The sequence below is a fragment of the Ovis canadensis genome, chromosome 15 (assembly GCF_042477335.2).
Source record: "Ovis canadensis isolate MfBH-ARS-UI-01 breed Bighorn chromosome 15, ARS-UI_OviCan_v2, whole genome shotgun sequence".
NCBI lineage: Eukaryota > Metazoa > Chordata > Mammalia > Artiodactyla > Bovidae > Ovis > Ovis canadensis.
Genome location: NC_091259.1, coordinates 37,260,482 through 37,266,595, shown reverse-complemented (window position 1 = coordinate 37,266,595; position 6,114 = coordinate 37,260,482). Strand labels below are relative to the sequence as shown.

Here is a 6,114-nt window from a genome sequence, read left to right as displayed (position 1 = left end):
CCATGTGGTGAAAAGGTACTGGGAGATAGCAAGGGATTATTCACCAGGCCTCCGTGGCAGCTCAGTGGTAAAGAATCCACCTGCAATACAGGAGTCGCAGGTTTGATCCCTGGGTTAGGAAGACCCCCTGGAAGAGGGCATGGCAACCCACTCCAGTGTTCTTGCCTGGAGAGCTCCATGGACAGAGGAGCCTGGTGGGCTACAGCCTATAGGGTCGCAAAGAGTTGGACACTACGGAAGCGACTGGGCATGAACACATACATGCAAGGGGTTATTCAGGAGGCGGTTGACATGATAAAGAATAACTTCAAAATTCATCAAGCAGGTAAAGAGCTAGGATGTTCACTGAGGAAACCTCTGCACAGAAATACTTTTTATTCCTTTGTTCCCTGTCTTGTCCTGGAAGCCACAGATGTGACTTTACCTAGCCATGGTATTCAGGGCTGCAGACTGCCTAGCCCTCAGCCCTAAACTATCTTCCCAGGACTCATACCTAAGATCATAGTTCTATTTTCAAGGATCAATAGAAGGCTCTGCAAAGTGACTAGAGGCAGGAAATCAGGCCCAGGCACTTTGTCATGATTGTAACTATTGCGGCAGAGAAGGTTATTCAGAAATATAATGTTGTTACAAGGTCCTGGGTACAAAGGAGGCACCATGCACATAGCAACAATTCCATGGGATTGCCAGGGTCCCCATCAACATCACCGGTTAGCAACTGCTCCAAGCTAACTCAGAAAGTACCTGAGAATACCAAGGCATCACAGATGGGGACAGTGTCAGTTCTTTCTTGATCTGAGTAAACCAAATTAAATTTATACCTAAATAATCAGTTTCCAGATTTTAGAATCTTTCCAGCCACACATTATTCTCAAATTAATGAAAGTTAAAGTTGCTGGTGTAAGTAAAGAAAACTGAAGAGGCAAAATTTACAGCTAGAGTTCTCTTAGTGATGACCAGAACATAAATAATCCTGGGACCTGAGGAGGTCAGAAGACACAGGTGAGTTGAGCTAGCTGGTTGTGGTACCCAGGGAAGGGGGAGATGTTATCTGTCAAAAGGAATAAAATTCTGCAGATCAAATGTGGTAGTTTGGGGGAAATGTATTTAAGGCACTCACTTTCCTCCTTGTTTGCAATACTGCTTTCCTACTTTTCAACTTGAGTTTACTCTGGAAGTGGAACATTTATTCCAACAAAGTGTGTCCGGTGTGCTCTCTCAGTGATTAACGATGTCCGCTTTATAGGCATTAACTTCAGTGTAGTACTTGCCCCAGGGCTTACCTGGTGGCTCAGTGGTAAAGAATCCGCCTGCCAAAGCAGGAGACATGGTTCAATCCCCAGATTGGGAAGATCTCCTGGAGGAGGAAATGGCAAGCCACTCCACTGTTCTTGCCTGGAAAGTCCCATGGACTGAGGAGCCTGGCGGGCTATAGTCCATGGGGTTGCAGAGTCAGACATGAATAAGTACCCATGGCATGCAACTTGCACTTCTCTGAGGCTATCTTTACTAAGCTCTCGGTAGGCTGATGCTACTTCATTTTCTTCTGGTGTATAAATCAAAGAGGCAAATTTTACCAGTTCTAAAGTCCAAAGAAAATGGTACTTGGCTCTTTGGGTTCATTAGCCTTGGTTAGTAATTATTAGATGTTGCTCAAGCAAAATTGGAAAAGAACTTTTTTGAACTTTCTTTTGGAAAATCAGAACATTTTAATTCAAATCGTGAAGGAAGGAAAATGCTGTACTAGAAAGCTTAGCCAGGTGTGACATAGTCATTTTCTTTAGGCTGTGATGTGGGTGAACCTTTTTTCTTCTAGGTAATGAATACATTTGCTTATAGTTTGAGTTTTTTAAAAAAACCATCATGCTTCCTTAAAAAAATCTTACAGAAAGCAAAAGTATGAAACCCATTTTAGCCTGTTGAAAGCATTGGGGTTTTTAGGATAGTATCATAGATATATATATTCCAGGTTTAGATTACTTAGAATTCTATGTTCTAAATATTATAAATTACAGTTGAAATTTTTTTGTTATTTTTCAGTAAATAGTCAAGGACAGGATGTAAAGCTGGCAAACAGTATTCGCTGGGAGGGCCCATTACTATGATTGAATTCCAGGTAGTATTTTTCAGTTGCATCTCATTCTTATACACACACACACACACACATCCTGTTGTTTCAAATGGAGATACTGAAAACCTCAATTCTATTTGTGGATCTTCTTTTTTTAAGATATCATTCCTACAGACAGATTCTCCAGGAGCCAGCCAACAATCCAGGCCTAACACTTCAGCTTACAGCTTCATAGTTGAAAAAAGTAGGGGGAAGTGAGAGTGACTACAAACAAAATAAAAATGACCAATACATTTTGGGAAACATTTTATTAGGTGACCTCACTGGGGATAGCACACCCTCGGTAAACCATATTTACCACAGATCCCCCAATATATTATACTCAATATATACTCAAAGGGTTGGATTTATATAATATTTTTAAATATAAATTTCATAATGTGTGTGAGGTGTCATATTTTCTATCATTCTTGTTAATCTGTTTGAATTAGAGAGAAAAAAGGTATTAAGCTACTTGAATTGGATCCATCAATCAGTAAACTGAACAGAGAAAAGATCTAAGGTTTCATAATTTAATTCTATACCATCCATGCTTCTCACAGAGAACTGAAAAGGGCTGACATAAATAACTCAGATGGAAGGAGATCTTATAAAAACATCATGCAGAATCTTTAAAGGTGTTAGCCCTGGCAGGATTCCTAGGTGAGAACAGGCAGCTATTTCATGTTCTACTCTTGGTTGCCTTCTACCCTTTGGTTTTCATCATGACCTGAGCCAGGGCCCCTTTGAAGGTAAGAAATTTATGTGGGAATACAAACCCCTTTCCTTTGGCTGGTCTCATTTTTTGAGAGGTCTAGGGAAAGAGACCGGAGTAGGCTGTGGCCTGTTTTAAATCCCTAGGCTCCTCTCCCTCCTACTCACTTCTTGTCCTCCTCCACTTCACATTCCTGCTACATGGCAAGACAGTGGGGCCTCAGACCTCAACATTTTATTAAACAACCACTTAGCCATTCTCTCTCCGGTGTGGACACAAGATGCTGGTTATTTCCTTTAAATGAGTGGGTTTTTTAAAAGCTGGGTGGGCGACCACATGTTACAAATTTAGAATTAAAAAAAAAAAAAAACTGTTAAAGGTCCGTTAAAAAAAAATCTCAAGAACAGCCTTTTCACATTTCTTTAACACCTCTTTTTCGGCTGTGTGGAAATAAAAATGACCACCAATGAGAACAAGTTATTTACTCAAAGCTTGCTACAGTGAGAGCCAGCCACCTTCACTTAGCTGGGGACTCAAACGCCGACAGTTAAAAATAAAGGGGCGGATGGGGATGGGTGAAAGCTTCAGGGTTTGCTCTGATTGGAGGTTAACTCGGGGAAAGCTGGAGGCGGGCTAACTAGAAGCGGGGAGTCTAACGTGATTGGTTTAGGGGAACATATTTGGCTTTCTCTAATTGGTCCAGAGTTGGAAACACAGGCAAAAAGTAGGGAAGCTGGCAGTCAATGACCGAGTCTGGCTCATTCTGAGCTGATCACTGCAGAGGTCGTGGTTTGGCTTCGCGTGTTGGTTGCAGCAGAGGTTGTGGGTCGGAGTTCTGTTGTCAACCTATGGTCTGGTCATTGCCTGGTATATTGTCTCTCAGTTGAGAGTGAGACCCAGGTTTTTATTATTCCTTTAACCTAGCCAACTTGCTAGCTTCCGATTTTTGTTTTACCTGGAACAAGATTGCATTCCTGTTATTTCGGCTAAGGATAAACGGAGACATTAGAATATGAAAAGTAATTATGGGAACAAATACATAAATATCTTTCTGATGAGGGTCGGGCTGGGGAAAGAATTACGCTTGGTCTTCTAGTTCATTTCCGTACAGAACTCCTATTCCCATCATAACTGACTCTAGCAGCGTTTCCTTCCTTCTGGGGAGGCTCGGCCTCCCTGGTTCCCTCTCTTTGAGGATTGCCTTTTAGTGCTGAGAAAGCGGGGATCGCTGCTCTAGTCTCCCACTTCCCTCTCCGAGGCTCGCTTTCTGGGTTCCTGCCCCGGTCGCACCCCAGCTACCCAGCACCCCACCCTCGCCCAACTTTCCCACAGCCTTCTCCACCCCTGCCCCCGCCCGCCCCGCGCACAGCGCCCCCTGGCCCCCGCCCCGCGCTCTCCCCGGGGTTCTCCCTGCTGCACCCGTCCCGGCAGGTCCCCTTTCCTGTCCCCACACCCGGGTGCGTGCCGGCGCCTCCGGACCACTGGTTCCGCGCGTTCCTGGATGGAGGCGCGCCCCGCAGGGGCTCGGACGCGGCCCCCTTGGACCTGCAGCAGCCTCCCTGGCCCGCGAGAGATGTCAGGTCAGCTGTCTCGTCCCCGAATCGCTACCGGGTCCTTGGTCAGGAATAAGCAGATCCTCCTCGGGTCCCAAGCCCTCGACTTCCACTTTGGGGGGGGGGGTACTCTTCCCACCCACCATTCCCGGATCATTTCTCCTTAGCTGTGGAAAAGGCAGTTCTCCTTTCTCTTTGAAGGGATCCATATTTCCCTTTCAACTTCCCCTCCATTTCAGCCCCCGCAGACTCCCCGTTGGTGGAAAAACACTGCCCTCCATTTTCTCCTGAGGAAGGCTCCTCGGCCCGGATTTCTCCTGACGCGAAGCAACGGAGGCCGAGGAGCCGCGACGGGTGCAGCAGCGGCAGCTGGGCGCTCGCCATCTTGCGCGGAGGAGGAGCCGCGGCGGCCGCCATGCGGAGAACGGGTGGGGGGGCAGTCGGCGACGGAGGGGGCGGGGGAGCCGAGTTAGCTCAGTCCGGGCGGCGGCTTCGGCGGCGCCTTGAGAGCGGGCAGCGGCGGAGGTAGGGCTGGCCGGCCGGGGAAGCGAGCGGGCGGGCGAAGGCAGGCCGGCCTGAGCGGCCCCCCGAGCGGGGGCGGGGCGGGGGCGGGAGGAGGCAGAAGCGAGGGGCCGGGTGGGGGCGGGCGGAGGTTTCCGAGGAGGAAGGAGCCGCCGCCATTTTGGGAGCTTCGAGTCAACAATAAAGGACCGAGGGTGCCGAGCGGGAGTGGCCTCGGTGGTAGGACTCGGGCCTGAGCCGCGGGGAGAGGGGTGAGGTGGAGGGGTGGCGGTCTGCCGTGTCGCAGGGGCTGCAGGAAGCCCCCAGGCTGGCGTGGGGGGCGCTCTGAGGCGGAGGCCTGAGGCCTGGCCGGGCCTTAGGGAGGAAGGCGGGCGGCGGGCGCCAGCTGTGGGGTGGGGACGCCGGGAGGAGTAGCATAGAGCAGTGTTGTGCCCGGCGGGGTCCGGAGGAAGAGCGGGAGAATTCCTCAGAGGAGCTTTGTGGGTGACGAGGGAGGGTGGGACCGTAGGGGGCGGCAAGGACTTAGGGAGATGGTGGAGGTTATAGGGTACGAGGCGGCCCTATAGGGGGCGGCAGGGATATGCTGTAGCGGAGGGCTCAGTTTGGAAGAGGACCGACTGCTTGACGGAGTAAGGCCTTGCAGGTCGATAACGGGGTGATTATGGAGCCTCCGAATGTCGGAGGAAAGAAGGGGCTGTCGGACTTAAAGGTTTCTCTTTTGGGGGAGTCCCTATTGTTTCCTAGCTGGGGAGCTGGTTCTCTGCTCTGGTTGCGCAGATGCGATTGCAGGGCCCCAACCCTTTTGTGTTTATGGGCCCAGGGAGCTGACTTGAAGTGTGTAGGGGTTTTGGAGGGGGATATGAAGGGGAGGGAAACAAGTTATTTGCTTGCAAATCAAAATCATTAGCTTCTTTCCTTTATCACTCACTCCCCTTTCTCTTTCTCAGTCCCCTTGCCCCTTCAAAATAGAACAGTCACTCCAACTGGCAGACCGAGCTTAGAGAAACTGCGCTGCATTTGCAAACAAAAGGTCTTTTTGGAGATGACGAGACTGTTTTGGGTGTGAAACTGTCAATCGCTAACTACGGTCTGGGAAGTGCTGTAATTAACTCAGCTAGGGTTCCCTCCCAACTAGTCTCTGTTTCGTTCGTATTTTTGAAAATGTAGAAATACAACTTGGAAATCTAAATTGGGAATGGGTAGGAGGAATATTT

At 48.9% G+C, this 6,114-nt stretch overlaps 1 protein-coding gene across 10 annotated transcripts in view; it reads left to right on the top strand.

Moving 5' to 3' along the window:
* The first annotated feature begins 4,017 nt into the window (after positions 1–4,017).
* The window catches only part of DDX6 (DEAD-box helicase 6), a 29,252-nt gene continuing 27,155 nt past the window's right edge, over positions 4,018–6,114 (top strand). For 2 of the 10 annotated variants that reach the window (XM_069554162.1, XM_069554168.1), the window contains exon 1: positions 4,817–4,903. The gene's annotated coding sequence lies outside the window, so the exon portion shown is untranslated. The other 8 variants (XM_069554165.1, XM_069554171.1, XM_069554166.1 and 5 more) reach the window with 7 other exon arrangements.